Consider the following 26424-nt stretch of genomic DNA (forward strand, 5'->3'; position numbering starts at 1 on the left):
ATGAGAAACCAGTTTTTGATGTTCCAGGTAGACCTGGAGTTCAGCATGTAGAAAATGAAAGGTGTTCAAAATACTCTAGTTTCCTTTATACTTTGTGGGCTTTATATAGGAATCTGAGGCAGAGGGCTATTCTGGAGGTAACTGCAATATTAGGGACCTCTGCTGCTGTATTCATGGTTCGAATGAAATATGAGACCTTGTTTCCCATGATACCATGCCTTTTTTTTTTTTTTACACCAGGAGTCCTGGAATTACTATATTAATTTGTAAATGGAACACTTAAATCGTTAGTTTAACAAACTTTTCTTGAGTTGCAGGTATTTTGAAAGATGTTGAGAATAAAAGACATGATTTACCCCTGAAAAAACTGAGATTCTAAGGGAGAGAGACCCCTGAAGAATACGATGAGCAAATGCTGAGAGCTGGGACACAGAGTTAAGGACAGAGGGCGATGCTGAAAGAGAAATTGGAGCGACAATTTATATTTTGTGAGACAATGGTTTATACTAACACACTCCTCCCTTCCCCCTGCAAGACGCACTCTGAATGACACAGGCAGAATGAAGAATTTCTTTTGTTTGGAGCCTTTTTTGGCTTATGTAAAACCATAATTATGTGTTAAAGTCAAGTGGAGAAATGAGATAACTGTAGTGGAAGTTCAAGGAAAGATTCCATTTTGCCATTGAACTCTGTGCATTTGCATTCCAGTCAATGTACTTTTTGATGCGTTTGCTTGAGAATTTTAGGTTTACACATGTTTACTGTAAACAATTTTTAACTCAATGAAAACAGTACTCTATCCATTATCCCTTTATTGAGAATAGATACTCTTTTGGTTTCTAGAAAGCAATATCAGAACTAGAAGAGGAAAATTTTTCCTTTCCTTATTTTACAAGGATGGTATGTTTTTATTTTTAGAATCAACACATTTTTTGAGAAATTTTAGTAGGTTGCAAACTGGGCAAAATTTCTTCTACCCTTTTTGTGGAACTATATGATTGTATATTCTGCACTAGTGCTTCAAGGATGTTTCACATTTATTATTTGCAAAATGCGCCAGTTTAATACTTTGGGAAAATGTATTTGGGAGTGAAACAGCCACCCCGTGCTTTAGTGATTGTGGATGTGAGCAGTGATCATTTTGCAAGATGAGAAGCTCATAGTGGTAATAAAGCTAAGAGAATGATAGCATGTCAATAAGCCTCAGCTATCTATTTAAAGTCTTATTTGCTTTTAATATATAATAATATGGCCACTGTATAATAATCTGGGCCCCACATTTCCCAGCAGTTGGGGAGCTGGCTTTGGTCGTGTGTTGCGCTGCAGGACTTGGCTAGGAGCCAGGCCACAAGCACAGGCAGTGTGGAAGTCAGGTGAGGAGAATTAGTTAAGCTTTTAATTAACTCACCCTTTCCTGTCGTAGGGATGTGTAGAGACTCAAGTCTTCGGTTATACCTCAAATGCCCAAACTAAGACACATATTGATGTAAGCAATAAACCATTTCCTAAGCTTCAACTATGCGAGTACAGAGGTATAGCAAGGCTTTAAAGAGCTACTCAGCAGACCCAGGAGGCTGCAAGAATTTGTATGGAGATGGAGAGACGTGGGGCACCTCAAGGAGCTGGGATTTCTACTCCAGCCATCGTTGCCACCCTTCTCGGGGTGGAAGGCATCTGTGTTATGAAAGTAATATGTTTGAACACATTCCGCATATACATCTGTACGTAGTTAACCTAGATACAACTGGACACACTTAATTTATTTATACCTGTGGACTGTTGCTCTTGGGGGGTTATTAGTTTGGGCATGTTCTAAACCTTTTATTCATTTATTTTTTTAGATTTTATTTATTTATTTGACAGAGAGAGAGAGAGATCACAAGCAGGGGGAGCAGCAGAGGAAGAGGGAGAAGCAGGTTCCCCACTGAGCAGGGATCCCGATGCGGGGCTTGATCCCAGGATCCTAGAATCATGACTGGAGCTGAAGGCAGACACTTAACCAACTGAGCCACCCAGGCCCCCTGTTCTGAATCTTTTAAATCTCCTAATTCTTATGGATTACAGTTTTGCATCATCGTATGCTTATGTGGTCACTGTCTCTGAAGTCAGCTTCTAAATTTTTAATGATGAGAATGTTTACTGTTATCACATAAGAAGAAGTCCTGAGAGAGGACTCTCTAAAGCTGGCTAATCTCATGTGAAAGCAAACTGTTATCCACTGCAGGAAAGCGAAGAAGTGATCTATCACCTAGTGCAGCGTCAAGCATGATCTACAGAGCAGAATCGGTCACTGGAGTCTCAGACTCTTTGATAAATGCAGACCAGCCAGTGGTGTAGGTAACCAAGTTGGAGAAGTCAAGGACATGGTTGGTGGCCAAGGCAGCTGCTTGTGACTTCTGCTGGGAGTTTGGGGACAGAGCTGAGGAGCACCAGTGTGTATACTCAAGAGACTCTGATCTTCATTTATTGTCTGGGGGATTTAGTAGACCTTACGTATAGATATAAGAATGACAAGAGTTGACTTACCAGGTGTTATTTTTCAAATATAAACGATAGACTTTAAACTGCACTTTAGTAATTTGGATTTAAAATGTCTGTTCCCATATTATCTAAAGGTAAACAGCTTCCTTCTTCCCTTCCTTCACTTCTTCCTTCTTTAGCGTCCCTCCCCGTACATTCTGTTCCTCTTATTCAATCTCCCCCTCAAAACTCATTCTTCCTTAGCATAGATTTTACTTAAAACCGATTCTACATTACAGTGGTTATTTAAATTTTTATCAGATAGCTAAATTTTAATAGCTAAAAATTTGCCATGAAAATGTTAAATGAGTGATTTTTTTTTTGCTTTTAATACTAGCATTTTGATTTTATAGTTGAGCTTAAAGGTTTAGTATATGTAATAAGCACACTGGTAAGCTGAAGAGTTTTATATTCATCCTGTGAGAAGGACCCAAGGGAAAGAGAGTTAGCAAGCAATAACAGAAAATCTTGGATTTATCGTGACCTATGTTTTGAAGCCCAGTAGCTAAGGCTTTGTAAAAAGTCTTCCATAGAATACTAAAATAAGTTTGAGGAACAATTTAGTCCAAACTTACCGTATTATAGGAACAAAGAGATGAAGTGACTTACCTGAGGTCACATAGCAAGCTAGAAATGTAACTGGTGCTCGGCTTCAGGTAAAAGGAACTTACATTACGTGCCTTTTCACCGGATGATGACCTTGCAAGAAATAAGGGTAACATAAAAGCAAAGAACTTATTACAAGTATTAGCCACTATATTTGCACCTCCATCAGACTTAGTTTGAAAGCAGTTTTTCATCTCAATGACTGTGAGGCTGCACCCTGAGAGACCATGACAAGGAACTAGCCTATTGTCTTTCAGTGTAACTAGGATGGGGCAGCTGTTACCTGGGCCTCTGTCTCTGAAGCTGTCACTTCCCCGTTGCCCTTCTCAGACAGGGTTCTGGCTCTATTGACCTCATGGGTAGGAGATAATTCTTAATGACCTGCCTCATCCTCCTGAGTAGAAACTTGAAGAGTGATGTGAATGCCAGTGCAAATGGGTTCTGTTGAGGTTGGGCAAGAAGAGGGATATGTGTGGTTTGGGAGTGGGGCTGGTGAAGTCGGTATACACGGCCCAGGGTCAAGGGATAGGAAGGTCTGAACTATGGGGTAGGGTTGGGGAGACAGCTGCTAGACCTTGCTTTAATTGTAGAAAGAGTTGCTTCTATTTCATTCTACACAATTTAAATTCATCCTTAAAGAAATAGCTGACGTGCTCTGCATGCTGTGTAATGCTGTTTTGTCTCTGATTGGTACAGATTTTAGAAAATTAAGGAAGCAAATATTCCTTCCTCTTATGACTGACTAGCATGTACCTCATTCCATATGTTCCTCTCCAGTTTGTTCACTTACCTGGAGTAGGTAAAGGACATTGGATATCTATAGTATGCCATAATATTTTGAAGTAAATGACTGATTTTGAGAAACATTTTGTAAATTCGGGAAGATGAGAAGTTCAAAGAATACCCATCTTATATTTAAATGCTTGAATTTTATCATTTGTTAAGACTTGAGGTTAATTTTTCATCATTAAAATTTTTCATCATTAAAATTATATGTTTGTAATAGGAAATATGGTAATAATGAAACACTTAAAATATGATATAATAATATATATAAAGGATAAAAGACCACTCATTGCCTCACTACTCAAAGTCTATTAACATTTTGGAGTTGTTTGTTTCTTCTTCTATCTTTTCTACCTACTTATTTTTCCAGAATTTTATATATAGATTTGTATTTTGCTTTTTCACTTAGGAAGAGAATCCTGGTAGCAGGCAGGCTCCAGGCAGCAGGCAATATTCCTTGTTACGGCAACATCATACTCTATTGTGAAGTTATAATTTACCTATTTGTTTTCCTTTTATGGGGCACATAGAACACCGAGTGTAACATTTGGTATGTAGATAATGTTCTAGGATACTTCTTGATACATATGACCTCTGAGTTTGGATTTTTTCCTTAGCATGGATAGGAGTTATGAATTTACAGAGTCTTGATGTATGTTGTCAAATTACTTCCCTAAAATTTAGCAGTTTACACTTGGGACATCTGAAGTTCTGTACGTCAAGTATCCTTTGATTCCTCTTGCAGTAAGAGTACCTGCTTTGTTTTGATTTGCCTCACCCAAAGATGTGATTGTGGGAACAGGGGATGCGACCGAGCAGCAACGTATCTTCCCAGCTTTTAACAATGGATCTAATCAGGACGTGTAACTCAAATTAGGCCAATTAGACTTCTTTCCTTGAGTTTTTATATACTGAAGGTGGAGGTATTCTGTCCTCTGGTGATATGATTTGGAGATTTCTGCTACCAGGATTCCTGACGTAGGGTAGAAATTCTGTGATTGCAGAGAAGGGCAATACAAAGGGAAGTTGAGATGAGACCCTGTGGGGTGGGTGGGGGTTTGAAGGGAGATGAAAGGAGGGTGAGAGGAAGAGGAGTGAGGAAAGGGGAGAAGGGAAAGGGGAAAGAAGTAAGAGAACAGAGGAGAGAGGAGACAGTTGAGTTCTCCAATTCATTTATTCCTAGCATCGAAGGCATCCATGTCCTTTCCAGTTACATGAGTCAATAAATCCTTTTATGTGGTTAAGTTAGTTTGAAGAGGATTTCTGTGACTTGTTTCTGAAAGAGTTGTAATATACATTCCCACTTTTCCCTATAGTTTCCGTTTATTTATTTATTTTTGAAAAGATTTTTCATTGTTAAGTAATCTCTACAGGCAACTAACTCACACCCTGAGATCAACAGTTGCACGCTCTAATGACTGAGCCAGTCAGGCGCCCCTCTATAGTTCCAGTTTAAATTAAAAATCTATAGTATAAATTTCCTACTCTACCTTGCACTGATACCAAGTGTTAATCATAATTAGCATCAGTATTAATTACAATGCACATCCATGCTTAAACTAAAAATCCTCAGTTGACTAGCATTTGAATCAAGATTAGTGACAACAGGAGTAAATACATTTTAAATTGATAAATGAGGTGTTGAATGAGTATTAAAAGTTCATGGGACATTTATTCTTCACCTTAAATTTAATATGGTAGGTTTGTAACTTTTTCTTTTTTCTCCATCCCTCTTTAATTCTTAGGTAGAAAAATTCCAAGAAAAGACTAATGTTTTGCTATTATTGAACTCTTGATTTGTTCATCAAAAAGAAAATCTTATATTTATTTCCTTCAAGAGCATCCAATATATTTCTTAGTTTTTTCTAATGTTTGGGTTATATCTAGGACCATAACTGAAGGTACAATATATCCATTCCAAGGTATTTTGAGATGCTCCCAAAGAGGGCTGATTGATATGTACCATTGATTTGAGCAATTCCTAAAAGTTTTCCGCCATAAAGTAGATATGAGAAAGTCTCTAGAGTACAAGAGGGACTTGGTTAAAATAGTTGGATTCTCAAAGGCTTTAAAGTGCTAATTTACTAATACTCCAAAGGGAACTGCAAAAGGCCGAACATTTTTAAACCATGAGACACCCTTTTCATTTAACATTTCATTGACTATGTGTTTGGTTTTGGAAATATAGCAGTAAACAAGATAAGCAGTTTCTTTGTTTTCACAGAATTTGTATTACTTATATAAGTCATTGCTCTGCTGGAACATGAGTACAAATGAGAGCCCATAGAGCATATACCTATATTTTTAAAAGCTATACATTAAGCTAACACATTGTTCAAATGTGTCCCATGCTCTTACTTTGACTGATACATCAGCCAAATGACCTGAAAGACCAAGCTTTCATTTAGAAATTTTTGGATTCCTTGGTGTGTGGTAATGGTGAAGGGAGAGCATATTCCTGGCTCTCTGCTCCTGGGCCTCTTCCAAATCCAAAAGAAGTTTTGCTTGCATGTTTGTGAACACCACAGTGCTTTCATCCAAAGTCTACTCCCCTGGCAGTGAGGAAACCCAGAGCATCAAGGGTGGTGGGGAGCAGGTTGGGTAGGGGTCCCCATAGCTGGTTCTAAGGGTAGTACTGCTTACTACATCACCTGTGCAGATCCTTGTTCTGAGGGATGCACTTGGGGAAACTGACTGAGTTCACCATTCTGAAAACAGTGACAACTTGAGAAGATGGTACCATAGGGTTTTGGCTTAAATATAGTTAGTTAGTGTTTGTGACAAGAGGCAGATTAGAACTTGAAACAGTTACTGTAAAGGATAGAAATTATATCAAATGAAGCTGCCTCTCTTCTGGAAGCCAGATTTCCACTATAACATATTTCATCTTAAACCTGGCAGTAATTGATAAAGACCTCTGAACATCAAGGACTTACCCAGAGCACAAGCATTTGGTTCTGTAAGAGGTTGAGGGCTACCATTTAGTCCTTACTCAGTGTTTGAAAATAAGCAGCCACGGGGGTGGCTGGGTGGCTCATTCGGTTAAGTGTCTGACTCTTGATTTTGGCTCAGGTCGTGATCTCAGGGTTGTGAGATCGAGCTCTGCGTGGGATTCCATGTTGTTTAAGATTCTGTCTCCCTCTCCCTCTGCCCTTTCCTACGCCACCACCAACCCCCCCTTGGCCAGCCTGTCTCTCCCTCTCAAAGAGAGAAAAGAAAGGAAAAGAAAGAAAAGAAAAGAAAAGAAGCAGCACATATTGTTAGTAAGCTGAAATAATAGCAAGTAGCAGGGAAAGGAGAAAATGCAAAAAGTGGACAGAAAAACTATAAAAGCACAGCCATCAGTGGCCATCTGGTATATAGGAACAAACAACCTTACACCCCTCAATCCTTGCTCCGTGGAACTTTATGACAGCTCCATGAGTTTCCATAGATTTAGAGTGGAATTATTTTTGTTTCATTCTTTATTTAAAAAAGATAATGTGGTACACAGAAGTTTTTTACACGTTTAAAATGAAAAAAAAATGTTTTGAGATAATGGTTCCTTGTTATTAGTAATATTCATTTATGTGGCATACCTAATAAGGAAATTGACCTATTTATAGTTGCTGAAAACTTCCAGATTAATGGCATTCACCAGCATGAGAATTACCACTCTTACACTTAAAATCCTGCACAGCATGGCTTATTTTTCATTTTTTAAAAAGATTTATTTATTTATTTTAGGGAGAGAGAAAGAGAGAGAAAACATTAGCACGTGGGAGGAGGGGCAGAGAGAGAGGGGGAGAGAGAGAGGTTAGCAGACTCCCCGATGAGCATAGAGCCCAATGCCAGGCTCGAGGCTCTATCTCAAAACCCCTAGACCACGACCTGAGCCGAAATCAAGAGTTGAATGCAAGAGTTGGTCGCTTATCTGACTGAGCCACCCAGGCACCCCGACTTATTTTTCTTTTAAAGGAGGCTGTCCTTCTTCAGCAATCTCCTCCCCACGCCGCATGGAGTCCTAGGAAGTCTTTTGAAGAAAGGGTATACTAGGGTGCACTGAAGGGTATGCTAGGAAGAACTCCGATCATCCCCTGATAAGGATTCCTTTGAACACTGGATGGGAGGATCATTCCGTCCACTGATTAACCAGCTTTTTTGGGCTAGAACAGTGTTTACTAAAGAATATTGACGGGCTGGATCGTTGCTGATTGCCCCTGACTAAAAGTTCCCTTTGTTTTGCTTAGAATATGTTGCAGACATTTTCTGGAAGCGTTTTGTGATCTTACTTGGACAAAATGTTTATTTGCCAGTAGATTTAGTGGATGAGAGGGAAGAACAATGAACATGCAGGAATTATGTATGTGCCATGAATTTAAGTTGTTGATAGACATCAGCTATGACAATACTGTGCCACAGATTTCTTTATTTTCTGCAGCTGAGGTTCAGAGACATGAATTATACTTGATTGCACAATATCTTCTCACAGAAATTGTAAGGAGAATGGCATGCCCAAACAGTGCTTATTTACACAGAACACCCCAGTTCACTGTTTCCCCTCTGGCTTTTCTTAAATAAGCAATTTATTCTCAACAGTTTTAAATTTAAAATCAATATTTCTAATAAAATAGTTTTACACTTTTCATCTTTATGTATGGACATGCATTGGAAGAGAATCCAAATGAGTTTAAGCAGTAAAGACGAAGCTATCAATAAAAACATTCTAGGGAAGTCTATGAAAATGAGGTATTTCTGTTTATCTTTCAACACAAAAATATATATGGATGGACACATTGTGTAAGTTTTATCCATTAATTAGATCTGAAGTAGTAAAATTGGTTTCAGGGAAATTAAGTGAATTAATTTTTGTGATATAGAATTTTAAAAATCTACTAAAGTATCCATTTTGGGGGCACCTGGGTGTCTCAGTCAGTTAAGCATCTGCCTTTGGCTCAGGTCATGATCCCAGAGTCCTGGGAATTGAGCCCCACATCGGGCTCCTTGCTCAGCGGGGAGCCTGTTTTTCCCTCTGCCTGCAGCTCCCCCTACTTGTGCTCTCTCTCTTACCTCTCTCTTTCTCAAATAAATAAATAAAATCTTAAAAAAAAAGTATACATTTTGAAGTCTAGCTTTCCCTTGTTTCTATTTTTCCTGTTACCCTAACCTACTTTTATTAGATTTTTGTGTATCCCTCTACTGTTTTTTTTATTAAATTAAATTTAAAAAATTAAGATTTTTTTTTATAACAGTTTTAGGTTTATAATAAAATTGAGAGGAAGGTACAGAGAATTCCCATGGACCCCTGGCCCCACACACATATAGCCTCCCCCATGACCAACATCCCTCACCAGAATGGGACATTTGTTACAACTGACGAGCCTACATTGATTCACAATCAGCCAAATTCAATCAACCAAATTCCATGGTTTACATTAGGATTCACCCTTGGCATTATACCTTCTCTGAGTTTGGACAAATGTATAATGACACGCATCCCCCTTACAGTATTGTATAGAGTATTTTCACTGCCCTAAAAATTCTCTGTGCTCTGCCTAGTCATCCTTCCCACTACGCCCAAGCCCTGATCTATTTACTGTCTCCATAGTTTTGCCTCTTCCAGAATACCATATAGTTGAAATCATATAGTATGTAGCCTTTTCAGATAGGCTTCTTTCACATGGTAATATGCATTTAAGGTTCCTCCATGTCTTTTCATAGCTTGATAACTCATTTTAGTGCTGAATAATATTCCATTGTCTGGATGTACTAAATTAATGGAGAATAATTTAAGTAGTATCTCAGTGTAAGCACTTTGAGCAACTTTAGGAATGCTTACAAATTCCTGGATCCCAAGGTACATTTTCTGTCCTTGTTCTACGAAAGCATTCCATCCATGAAGAATATTCAGTACCTACTTTAAAAGAGCAAACTGCTTAAATTATTTTCAAACTACCAAATGAATTTTTTAAATTTGACATCCTACTTTTTTCCAAGTTTTGCTGATATAAACACCTATGTATAGATTTTTGTGAAGACACAAGTTTTTAACACCTTGGGGTAAATACCAAGGATCACGATTGCCAGATGGTAGGGTAAGAGTATGTGTAGTTTTTTTGGAAACCGCCACACTGTCTTCCCAAATGGCTGTCCATTCCCACCATCAATGTATGAGAGTAGCTCCACACACTTGGCAGCATTTGGTGTTGTCAGTATTTTGGATTCTAATAGGTGTGCAGTGGTGCCTCGTTTTAATTGGCAGTTCCCTGGCACACACCGTAAAACCTCTTTTTGTATGCTAGTTTGCCATCTGTGTATCTTTTCTGGTGAGGCGTCTGTTCGGGTCTTTGGTCCATTATTTAATTGGGTTGTTTGTTTTCTTATTGAGTTTTAAGAATTCTCTGTGTATTTTGCCTAACAGTCCTTTAACAGAAGTATCTTTTGCAAATATTTTCTCCCAGTCTGACTTCTTATTCTCTTGACATTCTCTTTTGCAGAGCAGAAGTTTTTAATTTTAATGAAGTCCCACTTATCAATTCTTTCTTTCATGGATCATGCCTTGGTGTTGTATCTAAAAAGTTATCACCATATCCAAGGTCATATAGGTTTTCTCCTATGTTATGTTCTAGGAATTTTATAGTTTTGCATTTTATATTTAGGTCTGTCATCCATTCTGAGTTAATTTTTGAGAAGGGTTTGAGGTCTGAGACCAGATTAATCTTTTTGCTTGTGGATGTTCAGCACTACTTGTTGGAAGACTATTTTTGCTCCATTTTATTGTCTTTGCTCCTTTGTCAGAGATCATTTAACTATGTTATGTGAGTCTATTTCTGGGCTCTCTATTCTATTCTATTGTTCTGTCTTTTTTTTTTTTTTGCCAATGCCACACTGTCTTGATTATTGTAGCTTTATAGTAAGTCTTAAAGTCAGGTAGTGTCAGTCCTCCAACTTTAAAAAAATTATCATTTGTCAAATTTTGATATATTATCAAAGAAGAATAGCCACAGTTATCTGAAGACTGTTAAATACTCCATCTTTTTCCAAGTGACTATCTGTGTGGGATTGGATTTTCTTCGTATACCTCCAAACAATATATTGCTAAAAGATTGAATTCAGAAGCAGTTATGGGAATCCAGCTGTGTTCTATTAAGCCTATTGTTAAGTTATATTAAAGATATTTGCAAAATATAAAACACTTCCCACTAATTTTTTTTTTTTGGAAAACACAGTTATTTTCATAAAAACATGCCATTTGTATTAACATGTAATGGGATTTTTGTGTTACTTTAAAATAAATACATATTTAAAAATTTTGCTTCCATTTTGAATGTGGTATCAATATATATAACCCAATAACTTTTTTAGAGTCTGAAGCCCCCTGAAACCAAAATGTTTGAGAGCCATATTCTTGGTACCCTATTAGTATTGGGCAATTTGAAAGAGTGAGGTCTGAAGGGTCAAGGCCAATTATTCATTAGGTTTGTTTTATTATGTGCACGATCTATTCTGAATCAATCAGGTTTCCATTGCCATAAGTGGAAGTTTGTTTGCTTTAGAATAATGCATCAGCTGAGCTAAACTATTGTGAGCATTGCTCAGTCCTCTCCTTTCTATTTTTACCATTTTGTTTCTAGCTAGATGATTCTTGTTCATATCAATGCTTTTTATGCCTTAAATAACCTTGTTTTTATTCTTTTATTCATAATTCACAATGAAACCCACTTTGTCCAAGTCCATTCCTTTTTTTTTCTTTTAAGATTTTATTTATTTATTTGAGAGAGTGCGAGAGTGAGAGAGAGAGCACAGAGGGAGAGGGAGAAGGAGACTCCCTGCTGAGCAGAGAACCTGGTGCTGGGCTCCATCCCAGAACACCGAGATCATGACCCTAACTGAAGGCAGACACTTAACTGACTGAGCCACCCAGGTGCCCCTGTTTTTTGCTTTTTTTTTTTTAAAGGCTTTATTTTTAAGTAATCTCTACACCCAATGTGGGGCTCAAACCCACAATCCCGAGATCAAGAGTCACATCATGTTCCACTGACTGAGCCAGGCAGGCACACCTCCTTTGTGAAATTGACATTTTGGGGTTTTTTAATTTGTTTTTTTCTTTAAAGATTTTGTATTTTTTTAAGTAAAGTCCAAGACCGTTCTTTTTTTTTTTTAATTTTTTATTGTTATGTTAATCACCATAATTACATCATTAGTTTTTGATGTAGTGTTCCATGATTCATTGTTTGTGCATAACACCCAGTGCTCCATGCAGAATGTGCCCTCTTTAATACCCAACACCAGGCTAACCCATTACCCCCCCCCAGAACCCTCAGTTTGTTTTTCAGAGTCCATCGTCTCTCATGGTTCGTCTCCCCCTCTGATTTCCTCCCCTTCATTCTTCCCCTCCTGCTATCTTCTTTTTTTTTTTCTTCACATATATTGCATTATTTGTTTCAGAGGTACAGATCTGAGATTCAACAGTCTTGCACAATTCACCGCGCTTACCAGAGCACATACCCTCCCCAGTGTCTATCACCCAGTCACCCCATCCCTTCCACCCCACCCCCCACTCCAGCAACCCTCAGTTTGTTTCCTGAGATTAAGAATTCCTCATATCAGTGAGGTCATATGATACATGTCTTGCTCTGTTTGACTTATTTCACTCAGCATAATACCCTCCACTTCCATCCATGTCGTTGCAAATGGCAAGATCTCATTCCTTTTGATGGCTGCATAATATTCCATCGTGTATATATACCACTTCTTTATCCATTCATCTGTCGATGGACATCCTGGCTCTTTCCACAGTTTGGCTATTGTGGACATTGCTGCTATAAACATTGGGGTGCACGTACCCCTTCAGATCCCTACATTTGTATCTTTGGGGTAAATACCCAGTAGCGCAATTGCTGGATCATATGGTAGCTCTATTTTCAACTTTTTGAGGAACATCCACACTGTTTTCCAGAGTGGCTGCACCAGCTTGAATTCCCACCAACAGTGTAGGAGGGTTCCCCTTTCTCCGCATCCCCACCAACATCTGTCATTTCCTGACTCGTTAATTTTAGCCATTCTGACTGGTGTGAGGTGGTATCTCATTGAGGTTTTGATTTGGATTTCCCTGATGCTGAGCGATGTTGAGCACTTTTTCATGTGTCTGTTGGCCATTTGGATGTCTTCTTTGGAAAAATGTCTGTTCATGTCTTCTGCCCATTTCTTGATTGGATTATTTGTTCTTTGGGTGTTGAGTTTGATAAGTTCTTTATAGATTTTGGATACTAGCTCTTTATCTGATATGTCATTTGCAAATATCTTCTCCCATTCTGTCGGTTGTCTTTTGGTTTTGTTGACTGTTTCCTTTGCTTTGCAAAAGTTTTTTATCTTGATGAAGTCCCAATAGTTCATTTTTGCCCTTGCTTCCCTTGCCTTTGGTGATGTTTCTAGGAAGAAGTTGCTGCGGCTGAGTTCGAAGAGGTTGCTGCCCGTGTTCTCCTTTAGGATTTTGTTGGACTCCTGTCTCACATTTAGGTCTTTCAACCACTTTGAGTCTATTTTTGTGTGTGGTGTAAGGAAATGGTCCAGTTTCATTCTTCTGCATGTGGCTGTCCAATTTTCCCAACACCATTTGTTGAAGAGACTGTCTTTTTTCCATTGGACATTCTTTCCTGCTTTATCAAAGATTAGTTGACCATAGAGTTGAGGGTCCATTTCTGGGCTCTCTATTCTGTTCCATTGATCTATGTGTCTGTTTTTGTGCCAGTACCATACTGTCTTGATGACAGCTTTGTAATAGAGCGGGAAGTCTGGAATTGTGATGCCGCCAGCTTTGCTTTTCTTTTTCAACATTCCTCTGGCTATTCGAGGTCTTTTCTGGTTCCATACAAATTTTAGGATTATTTGTTCCATTTCTTTGAAAAAAGGGGATGGTATTTTGATGGGGATTGCATTGAATGTGTAGATTGCTCTAGGTAGCATTGACATCTTCACAATATTTGTTCTTCTAACCCATGGAGCATGGAACGTTTTTCCATTTGTGTCTTCCTCAATTTCTTTCATGAGTATTTTATAGTTTTCTGAGTACAGATCCTTTGCCTCTTTGGTTAGATTTATTCCTAGGTATCTTATGGTTTTGGGTGCAATTGTAAATGGGATCGACTCCTTAATTTCTCTTTCTTCTGTCTTGTTGTTGGTGTATAGGAATGCCACTGATTTCTGTGCATTGATTTTATATCCTGCCACTTTACTGAATTCCTGTATGAGTTCTAGCAGTTTTGGGGTGGAGTCTTTTGGGTTTTCCACATAAAGTATCATATCATCTGCAAAGAGTGAGAGTTTGACTTCTTCTTTGCCGATTTGGATGCCTTTGATTTCTTTTTGTTGTCTGATTGCTGTGGCTAGGACTTCTAATACTATGTTGAATAGCAGTGGTGATAGTGGACATCCCTGCTGCGTTCCTGACCTTAGGGGGAAAGCTCTCAGTTTTTCCCCATTGAGAATGATATTCGCTGTAGGTTTTTCATAGATGGCTTTTATGATATTGAGGTATGTACCCTCTATCCCTATACTCTGAAGAGTTTTGATCAAGAAAGGATGCTGTATTTTGTCAAATGCTTTTTCTACATCTATTGAGAGGATCATATGATTCTTGTTCTTTCTTTTGTTAATATATTGGATCACGTTGATTGATTTGCGGATGTTGAACCGACCTTGCAGCTCAGGGAATAAATCCCACTTGGTTGTGGTGAATAATCCTTTTAATGTACTGTTGGATCCTATTGGCTAGTATTTTGGTGAGAATTTTTGCATCCACGTTCATCAGGGATATTGGTCTGTAATTCTCCTTTTTGTTGGGGTCTTTGTCTGGTTTGGGGATCAAGGTAATGGTGGCCTCATAAAATGAGTTTGGAAGTATTCCTTCCATTTCTATTTTTTGGAACAGTTTCAGAAGAATAGGCATTAATTCTTCTTTAAATGTTTGGTAGAATTCCCCTGGGAAGCCATCTGGCCCTGGGCTTTTGTTTGTTGGGAGATTTCTGATGACTGCTTCAATTTCCTTAGTGGTTATAGGTCTGTTCAGGTTTTCTATTTCTTCCTGGTTCAGTTTTGGTAGTTGATACATCTCTAGGAAAGCATTCATTTCTTCCAGGTATCTAATTTGCTGGCATAGAGTTGCTCATAATATGTTCTTATAATTGTTTGTATTTCTTTGGTGTTGGTTGTGATCTCTCCTCTTTCATTCATGATTTTGTTGATTTGGGTCATTTCTCTTTTCTTTTTGATAAGTCTGGCCAGGGGTTTATCAATCTTGTTAATTCTTTCAAAGAACCAGCTCCTAGAGTCGTTGATCTGTTCTACTGTTCTTTTAGTTTCTATTTCATTGATTTCTGCTCTGATCTTTATTATTTCTCTTCTCCTGCTGGGTTTAGGCTTTATTTGCTGTTCTTTCTCCAGCTCCTTTAGGTGTAGGGTTAGGTTCTGTACCTGAGACCTTTCTTGTTTCTTGAGAAAGGCTTGTATTGCTATATACTTTCCTCTTAGGACTGCCTTTGCTGCATCCCAAAGATTTTGAATAGTTGTGTTTTCATTTTCATTGGTTTCCATGAATTTTTTTAATTCTTCTTTGATTTCCTGGTTGACCCATTCATTCTTTAGTAGGATGTTCTTTAGCCTCCATGTATTTGAGTTCTTTCCGACTTTCCTCTTGTGACTGAGTTCTAGTTTCAAAGCACTGTAGTCTGAAAATAGGCAGGGAATGATCCCAATCTTTTGGTACTGGTTGAGTCCTGATTTATGACCTAGGATGTGATCGATTCTGGAGAATGTTCCATGGACACTAGAGAAGAATGTGTATTCCATTGCTTTGGGATGGAATGTTCTGAATATGTCTGTGAAGTCCATTTGGTCCAGTGTGTCATAAAGTCTTTATTTCCTTGTTGATCTTTTGCTTAGATGATCTGTCCATTTCAGTGAGGGGGGTGTTAAAGTCCCCCATTATTATTGTATTATTGTCAATGTGTTTCTTTGCTTTTGTTATTAATTGGCTTATATAATTGGCTACTCCCATGTTAGGGGCATAGATATTTACAATTGTTAGATCTTCTTGTTGGATAGACCCTTTATGTAGGATATAGTGTCCTTCCTCATCTCTTACTACAGTGTTTGGTTTAAAATCTAATTTGTCTGATATAAGGATTGCCACCCCAGCTTTCTTTTGGTGTCCATTAGCATGGTAAATGGTTTTCCACCCCCTCACTTTCAATCTGGGGGTGTCTTTGGGTCTAAAATGAGTCTCTTGCAGACAGCGTATCGATGGGTCTTGTTTTTTAATCCAATCTGATAGCCTGTGTCTTTTGATTGGGGCATTTAGCCCATTTACATTCAGGGTAACTATTGAAAAATATGAATTTAGTGCCATTGTATTGCCTGTAAGGTGACTGTTACTGTATATTGTCTGTGTTCCTTTCTGGTCTATGTTGCTTTTGGGCTCTCTCTTTGCTTAGAGGACCCCTTTCAATATTTCTTGTAGGGCTGGTTTCGTGTTTGCAAATTCCTTTAGTTTTTGTCTGTCCTGGAAACTTTTTATCTCTCCTTCTATTTTCAATGACAGTCTAGCTGGATATAGTATTCTTGGCTGCATATTTTTCTCATCTAGTGCTCTGAATATATCCTGCCAGTCCTTTCTGGCCTGTCAGGTCTCTGTGGATATGTCTGTTGCCAATCTAATGTTTCTACCATTGTAGGTTACATATCTCTTCTCCCGAGCTGCTTTCAGGATTTTCTCTTTGTCCCTGAGACTCGTAAGTTTTACTATTAGATGTCAGGGTGTTGACCTATTTTTATTGATTTTGAGAGGGGTTCTCTGCGCTTCCTGGATTTTGGTGCCTGTTTCCTTCCCCAAATTAGGGAAGTTCTCTGCTATAATTTGCTCCAATACACCTTCTGCCCCTCTCTCTCTTTCTTCTTCTTCTGGGATCCCAATTATTCTAATGTTGTTTCGTCTTATGGTATCACTTATCTCTCGAATTCTGCCCTCGTGATCCAGTAGTTGTTTATCTCTCTTTTTCTCAGCTTATTTTCCATCATTTGGTCTTCTATATCACTGATTCCCTCTTCTGCCTCATTTATCCTAGCAGTTAGCGCCCCTATATTTGTTTGCACCTCATTAATAGCCTTTTTGATTTTGACTTGATTAGATTTTAGTTCTTTTATTTCTCCAGAAAGGGTTTCTCTAATAACTTCTATGCTTTTTTCAAGCCCAGCTACTATCTTTAAAGTGATGATTCTGAACTCCAGATCCGACATCGTACTAATGTCCGTATTGAGTAGGTCCCTGGCGGTCGGTACTACCTCTTGTTCTTTTTGTTGAGGTGATTTTTTCCGTCTTGTCATTTTGTCCAGAGGAGAATAGATGAATGAGAGAACAAAATGCTAACAGGGTAACAACGTCCCCAGAAAATATACTTTAAACAAATCAGAAAAGACCTGAAGCAGGGGGAAAAGAAAGGGAATGAGAGAAAAAAGAAAAAAAAAAAAAAGAAAGATAAAGATAAAAACAAACAAAAACAGAACAAAACAAAAAAAACCAGAATATGATCAAATATGATCAGGCTGGTACATAGATCAGTGCCCCACACTAGATTTTGGGTGTATTTTGGTCTGTTAGAAGAAAGTGCCTCCCAAAATTTTAAAGAAAGAAAAACTTATATATGTACAAAAATAAGGGTTGATATGATGAAGGGATGGAATATGACTGTAAAGATGGAAATTATAAAAAATTTTATAAAAGGAATTGATAAGAAGTTGTTTGAAAAAAGAAAGAAGAGGATTTAAAAAAAAAAAGAAAAAAAAAGGGAGAGAATGTGATCAGGCAGGGGAGTAGAAAAAAACCATACACTAGAGATTTAGGGTATATTTTGATCTGTTAGAAGAAACTATCTCAAAATTTTAAAGAGAGAACAACTTACATATATATATGCCAAAAATATAGGTAACTACTATGAAGGGATAGAATATGACTCTAAAAATGAAAAATAAAAAATTTTTTTAAAAAAGGGATTGATAAGATGTTGGTTGAAAAAGGGAAAAAGAAAAATTCAAAAAAAAAAAAAGACAGTTAAAAAAAAATTAACTTTGAAAGACTAAAGAATCATGGTAAAAAAAGCCATGGATTCTATGTGCATTATTTCCCTTGCGCTGGAGTTCTGCTGTTCTCATTGATCGGTAAACTTGGTCTTGGCTGGCTGTTCTCGCTGATCTTCTGGGGGAGGGGCCTGTTGCCGTGGTTCCCAAATGTCTTTGCCGGAGGCGGAATTGCCCTGCCCTTGCCGGTCCAGGCTAAGTCATCTGCTCGGGTTTGCTCTCCGGAGCTTTTGCTCCCTGCAAGCTTTCCGTACAGCTTTGGAGGATGATAGTGAAAATGGCGGCCTCCCAATCTCTGCCTCGGAGGAGCCGAGAACTCGGGGCCCCACTCCTCAGTGCACCCCCAGAGAAAAGCAGTCAGTCACTCCCCTCTCCCCGGTCTCCAGCCGCACTCCGTGCTCACCCGGCCTGTGACCAAGCATTCCTATCTCTGGCACCCAACTCGGTGTGGAGTCTCCAAACCCAGCAGATCCCTGCAGTGCGCTCCCGCGCCACTCCTCCCGGGGGAGGAAGGGGAGTCTCCCCGGATCTGCCGCTTGTTGGGTCCCTGCTGGAGGAGCAGTGGCCCGACTGTGCCGCGGATCACGGTTTATGGCAACCCCGAGCTGAGAGCCCGCGCCTCAGCTCCGTCTCTGCAGCCGGCTTCCCTGCTCCGATACCTGGGAGCTCTGCTGCACTCAGGCAGCCCCGGTCTTTCTGTGACCCCGAGCGTCCTGAGACCACACTGTCCCACGAGGGTTCCACCCCCCGCTTAGCCACTGGAGTGACGTCCCTCAGCGGAGCTGACTTCTGAAAGTTCCTATTTTGTGCTCTGCGGCTCTATCACTTGCCAGAAGCGGCCTACGGAGGCCCCTCCCCCGCCGTCTATCCTCGTGAATATCGCCTCGGATTCACTTCTCCGCACGTCCTACCTTCCAGAAAGTGGTCGCTTTTCTGTTCAGAGAGTTGTTGCTATTCTTTTCTTCAATCTCCTGTTGAGTTTGTAGGTGTTCAGAATGGTTTGATCCCTATCCAGCTGAATTCCTGGGACCAGAGGAAATCCAGGTCTCCTACTCCTCTGTCATCTTGCTCCGCCCCCTGTTTTGCTTCTATTTTTATGTTAAAGAGTCTGTGTTGAATAAAGTTGCTGGTGCTTATGCAAAATTGTCCCTTATCCGCACACTGGATGGATCCACAGCCGGAACCTAGGTGAGGCCATGCTTTCAATTTACTAGATCCACAGTCCCTTAGACCTTCTTAACCTCTCCCAAGTTGGGTGCTGATACCTCTGAACACTAGGAAGGTCCTTTGTCATCTCTCAAGTCCAAGACCATTCTGAGGCATTGCTATGACCATGTGGGGGGTGTATGTTGGGAATGGGATATGGCTGTGTGTGGTTGCCTAGGGCTTCTGTGTAGTTTTATAAGTGGCATTGGGGTATAGATGAGAATAAATCATGGTTGTCAGTGAGAACAAGACAAATGATAACATGATCCATTGAACATCTTTATGTCCAATATCTGTGGTTTTTTGTATCTGGGCAAACTTAAAGTTTGAAGATAAAGAGTTTGTGTATATATTTGTGTGGATTTGGGATGAGTGGCTGTCTAGGAAATAGATATTTTTCATACTTCCTTTTAGAGATGAGCCCATGGTTTGGTGTTAGCCTAAGTATTTGGCCAAAATTTTTGTCTTTAGAGGCCAAATGCCTACTTCAGTTGTCATTCTATATGTTTGCAGAATCAGCAATGTGGTCCTATAGGTTCCTATCACATTGAATCTGCATAGCAATGCCAAGAACAGGAACAAAGCATATAATTCAGATTTATTGCTACTATCTGAATATTCTCTTTCAAATGTAGATATACATTCTACGTGTGGTTTGGAATGAATAATATGTCTACAGATTTAAGATGTTGACGGTCTATCAACCCATTGAAATACAAACGTAAATGTTATTGCAAGAATAAAATAGGGCAATATTTAATGATGATTGTGCAAATTGCTAACTTTACATACAAAAATAATCAGATTTTAAATAATAAATTTATAAGGAAGTAGATTTAAAGTAAAGATTAATATTAAGGGAGCATTAATTAGCTAGATAATGTTAGGAAGACTATTATATCCTCTTAGAGTCAGTAAATATTTATAAAATTTAAATAACATAAGAAAGAATAATAGAGGGGTACCTGGGTGGCTCAGTCGTTAAACTTCTGCCTTCCTTTGGGCTCCCTGTTGAGCAGGGAGCCCGCTTCTTCCACTCCTCCCTCTGCCCCTCCCTCCTCATGCTCTCTCTCTCTAAAATAAATAAAGTCTTGGGGCGCCTGGGTGGCTCAGTCGTTAAGCGTCTGCCTTCGGCTCAGGTCATGATCCCAGCGTCCTGGGATCGAGCCCCACATCGGGCTCTCTGCTCCGCGGGAAGCCTGCTTCTCCCTCTCCCATTCCCCCTGCTTGTGTTCCCTCTCTCGCTGTGTCTCTCTCTGTCAAATAAATAAATAAAATCTTTAAAAAAAAAAAAAATAAATAAAATAAAATAAATAAAGTCTTTAAAAATATTAAAAGAAAGAAAGAATAATAGAAATCATATGAAGATTAGAATTAGTCTTTGGAGTTTTATCAGTATTCAAATATTAATTAAAAAAATTTCAAATTATTATAATATATATTTTTAAAAAACAAGTCTATTTATTTGTTTATTTTTAAGACAGGAGGGAGGCGCAGAGGGAGAGAAAGAATTCTAAGCAGAGCCCGATGCGGGGCTCCATCTCACAACCCTGAGATAATGACCTGAGCAGCAGAAACCAAGAGTTGGAAGCTTAACTGACTGAGCCACCCAGGTGTCCCTCAAATTATTTTTATTTTATAGTTTGTGGGTTTTTTTGGTTTTTTGTTGGTTGTTTTTTGTTTTTGTTTTTGTTTTGGAGACTTAATTCCATTAAGCCATGAGTCTTTCAGGAAAAAGTTCACTTTGGAAATTCTTCACAGCTTGAGGAATGGATAAAAAGCAAAATGTTACTTGCTTTGTTAAAATTTCACAAGGTGGGGAAACAGCCTAAATCATGTACAACACCTGTGATAAATCATCTTTGATCGAGGCATAACAAAGAATATATAGAATAAAGGAAGACAGTGTTAAGGAAAAATGAGAAACTCCTAAAATATCATGTTCCTCTACCAACCTCAGTTGCAAGGATGCATGTATTTCATATCACACATGAGTTGTATGGGGAGCACAGGAGAATCTGTCAGTTGAAAGTACTGATAAAATGTTCTTCTTTTACTGTGTCAATTTTTTAAGAATTTACTACTGGTTTTAATGATAAAATTATAGTAAAAATTACTTTTGGGTAAAATTCCAAGATTCTGACATCTGAAAAGTTCATTTATGATGGTGAACTCAGGTTAGGGTCTTAGTTTTAGCTGAACATTGATTCTAACATTTGTTTATTTTGCATTACCCATAATTTCACACAACCTCTATGTCTAATGCTCTAAGCATTACTCCTGCAGCACATAGTACATAAAAAAAAAAAGGAAGAGTTCATATTGCTGCTAATAAGGTTGACATTTTCCTCTGTGTTTTTCTTTGTTGCTCTTTGTTTTATTTTTTTCTTCTCTGTGACATGCTTTTTGAACTTCTGCCCATTTGGGAGGGGTGTTTATCTTTTTTCTTTTTTAAAAGATTTTATTTATTTGACAGAGAGAGACACAGCGAGAGAGGGAACACAAGCAGGGGGAGTGGGAGAGGGAGAAGCAGGCCTCCCGTGGAGCAGGGAGCCCGATGGCGGTGCTTGATCCCAGGACCCTGGGATCATGATCTGAGCCGAAGGCAGATGCTTAACAACTGAGCCACCCAGGCGCCCCTATCTCTTTTCTTATAGTTTTGTAAAAGTTCTTCATAAATCTAGTTTATTCTTGTTTTATTATTCCTTTTTGTAAAATTTTCTCCACTCTGCTTTTGGTGTCTTTTGATAGACAGAAATTTAAAATTTAATTTATCAAATTTATCAGTATCTTTTTTTTGAAAAGTTCTTTCCTACCATGAGGTCATTTTGCCATATTTTTTCTAAAAATTGTGAAGTTTTGCCCATCACATTTAAATCTCCAATCAATTTAGAATTAATTTTTTATGTGTATATTTTATATTAGTTTGAATAACCAATTTTTCCAGTACTATTCATCAAATATAGTTTTAGTGATTTTCAGTGCTATCTCCAACATAAATCAAGGTTCCATTTGTTTGAGATTCTGTTTGGAGCCTCTGTGTTCTATTCCATAGGTCAATTTATCCCTTAACAAATGCCACATTTAAAAATTACAATAGGTTTATAATAAATCTTGATTTTTATGTGCATAAAGTGTTTTCCTCGCTTTTCTCCTCCTTCTTCAACAGTGTCTTGGTTATTTTAAGTTTTGCTTTTCCATACAAATTTTAAAACTAGGTTGTAATTTATTTGAAAATTCTGCTGTGGTTTTTGTTTTTTGAAGTATACTTTACGTACAGGAAAACAGATTTAAATGTACAATTCAGTGAGTTATAAAAAGTGTATAACCTTACGTAACGCATAGTCAATCAAGATATAGAATATTTCTGTCACCTCAAAAAGTTCTCTTGTGGCCCCTGTCTGTTAATTCCTACCTGCCAGAAGCAACCACTGTTCTGGTTTCTATCATCAGAAGTTAGTTCTGTGTGCTCTTGAATTTTAAATAAGTAAATCCATGTGCTGTGTACTCTTTTGTGTCTGGCTTTTTTATTTTAAGATTTTATTTATTTGTCAGATTGAGAGAGGGAGAGAACACATGAGCAGGGGGAGTAGCAGGCAGAGGGAGAAGCAGGCTCCCTGCTGAACAAGGAGCCCAATGCGGGACTTGATTCCAGGACCCTGGGATCATGACCTGAGCTGAAAGCAGACGCTTAACCGACTGAGCCACCCAGGTGCAGGCACACAGCTCCTGGTTTTTGAATGTGGAATTTTTTTGTTTTTTTCATTTTCAAACGTCTATTCCACCCATTTGGGATATATTCACTCAACATAGAGTGCTATTTTAACATTTTTTTCTTTTAGCACTTTATTTTTTTATTTTTATTTTTTTTAAAAAGATTTTATTTATTTATTTGTGAGAGAGAGAGAGAGAGAGCTCAAGCAGGGGGAGCAGCAGAGGGAGAGGGAGAAGCAGGCTCCACACTGAACTAAGAACCCGATATGGGACTCAGTCCTAGGACCCTGAGATCATGACCTGAGCTGAAGGCAGATGCTTAACCCACTGAGCCACCCAAGCGCCCTGATAAAATTAGTATTCTATGAGGGAAAAATAAAGCAGGGGAAAGGGATAAAGAATAAAAGAGGTAGTTATTGTGGTGATAATGATGCATGTATATTTTTAAAAATAGAATTTTGAGGAAAGGCTGTCTGAATAGGTGATATTTGAGTATAGACTCAAGCAAAGCAGTTAAGTGACGGTTTATACACAGAAGAAGGGGCTGATTATTAAATGTGATTTCAGAGGCATTGGGAAGGCTGCATTCTCCACTAAGCTTCTGAAATCCAGCTGTCTGAACTTTGCACCTTTATCTTAAGGCTTTATTGCCTTAAAATGCAAATCGCTTTGGGAGAGTGTCTATTTAAACTTTTTCCTGTCAAATATTTCTGCGTGAATGAATTTCAGAATTTTGATGAAGAAGTGAAAATAATAGTTCAAGAACATAAGGAGTCAGAGAAGTATAGTTGTTCGGAGCATGAATTGCCTGGGTGTCAAATCCTGGCTCTGTTACTTAGTAGCTGTGTGTGTGGCCTTCATCAGGTTACTTAATATCCTAATGCCTCAGTTACTTCAGTTGTAAAATGGGGATAATAATAGTATCTGTCCTAGTATAGTTGCTATGATGATGGTATGCTGTAGCATTTTCAATTTTCACAGTTCTTCCTCCTGGGAGGATTGCCCATCTCTCTGCTCCATTGTCAGACTTGGTCAAGTCACTTTTTTTTTGGCCTTTGAAATGTGATCTTAAGTGATGTATATAAATTATAAGCAAAAACTTTAAGATCCATCATATATTTTCACCATTCTTTCTCTCCCCTCAGCTGTGAGAATGGTGATGTCTCAGATAGGGGTTTCTTCAGCCTGCATCCTGGAGTAAAGAGGGCATGACGCAGAGTCACAGTCAAAGTCAACATATAATGAGATATACAGGCTGGTACGAGCCACTGAAATTTGGGGTCATTTTGTAGTGCTGCATCTTTTAACTCTCATTGATATAAATGAATTATTATTTTTAACATGCTTGTAACAGTATCTAGCACATGGCGTATATTAAATAAATATAACTTTGAAGGAATATAGCTGTTGGAGAGAAACCATAATAAAATCACAAGACTTGGAAAAAAATAAAAATAAAATAAAAAAATCACAAGACTGGGGGTCCAAAGCCGAACTTCTTGATTACTTCTTGGTTCTGCCATAATTTTGTGCTAAAGATACAAAATATCGGGTGATGTGTCATTTCTTTGCACTCTGAACCAGATATTAGAAGTAAGATGTTGGAATTGGATATTAGAAAAAAGATGTTGGAGTTGATTAATTTGCTAATGTTCTGCATTATGATTGTTTCCAAAGTGCTTCTTAAGGAGTCTTTACTCCTCACTCCTATGTATACTTCTTAAGTACAACATGGCCTATGAAAAAATATGTACACAACGCCTATTACAGTGTTCTCACAAAACAATCTCCTTAATGTTTTTCAACCAACTGGATAACCGCAAGAAAAAATTAACTTGTTAATCTGAATGGTTTGAAAAAAAAAAAGAGTTTCTACTCATCTTGTATATGTTGTAGGAGTGACCATGATTTTCCTAATCCCATTCTATTTGCTTTGTTAGCTAAGTTATTGTACTAAATTCTGAAGCTTATATTTCTCCTTATATTTTGCTTGGAAATTTAATTATTCCTAAGCTTTTTGACTTAAATTGCTTCTGGTGGATTAACTGGGTAAAGGAAGAATGAAGACTATTCTTTTTTCTTATTTATGTCTACCAAAAAGGTCACAGGTTTAAGAATATATTAGAAGTCAATGATAGCAATACTTTTTTAAAAGGGGAGGTTAATCTAAATTGAATAAATTGTGATTAAAAAATGATGTCAAGATTTGAGCAATTTCCTCCTTGAATCATTGAACAATATTAAAAATGTCTATGCTGTTAAAAAATACTCTGCTGAAAGTCTGGAAATGGAAGAGCAATTGGAGTATACATTCATAATAAAAATTTAGTGTATGGAAGGAACTTTATTACAAATTTGTAATAATTTATATTATATATTATCCTTTATAAAATAGTATGCTTTCCAACACTATAAATATAAAAGGATATCCTTTATAAAAGTGTTAAAAATTATCTCTTAATTAAATAGTTATTTAATTACAACCAAAGGTACTTAGTCATTGAGGCTGATAGGGAAGAATTTAAATCACTAGGGAATGAAATATCAAGAGAAAAATTAGAAAAAGTAGGGCATGTGTTTGAAAAAAATCTTTTTGCTTGGGGACTGGAAGGCATGAATTTTTATTTTAAATCTACTTCTTAAAAGTTATTCTTTGTTATATAGATAACTTTGGAAAATGTAATATATATCTGTGTTCCCACCACTTGCCTTTATCAAATCTTTATATTATTTTGTGTTTACTTCAGTTACTTCATTTTTCAAGAAATACAACATTACAGATATAATTGCTATCTCTGTTTCCCTCCCTGAGGTAGCACTGTCCCGACGCTGACGTGGGCAAAGGGAGACTGGAGCTGGGGCTGTGGCAGCCAAATTATCAATGTCCCACCATCCAGTCGGGCAACTCTAACTGCCTTAACTCTTCCATTTCAACAGATCCTAAAGAAGGTAATAGGGACTCAAATGTTGATGGGTGAAGTGTTGAGAGAAGCTGCCTTTACATTTGCCGAGGCCACGTTCACAGCAAGGGACTTCTGCACTACATTATCCACAATGTACAGAAAGCCCTACTGAAGCTTCCAGAGAAGAAATATAATGCAGCCGGTGTGACTCTGCCAGGAATTTGAACATTATCCGAAGGAAAGAAGGAATGAAGGAATGAACCAGCAGGTGTGAACTGACTGGTTTGGCCATTAGAATTAAGCCAGAGCAGTGGAAGTACCGGTGGGAGTAGCTTCACTGCAGGCTTCCTTTGTTACTTTGGACGAAGCTATTAAGATAACCAACAGGTGTGTAAATGCCACAGAACATGCCATCATTCCCCAGAACATGCCATTATTCCCCAGTACCCTTGCTCATATCATCACAGAGCTGGATGAGAGAAAGTGAGAAGAATTCTACAGGTTAAGGAAAATTCAGAAGAAGAAAATTCTTAAGGAAAAACTGGAGAAGGACTTGGAGAAACAGAGGGCAGCTCCGTAA

General features: G+C 38.2%; 1 pseudogene; it reads left to right on the forward strand.

Moving 5' to 3' along the window:
• LOC118526511 (V-type proton ATPase subunit D pseudogene) lies at positions 1–26424 on the forward strand (annotated as a pseudogene).

The sequence above is a fragment of the Halichoerus grypus genome, chromosome 3 (genome assembly GCF_964656455.1).
Source record: "Halichoerus grypus chromosome 3, mHalGry1.hap1.1, whole genome shotgun sequence".
Classification (NCBI taxonomy): Eukaryota; Metazoa; Chordata; class Mammalia; order Carnivora; family Phocidae; genus Halichoerus; species Halichoerus grypus.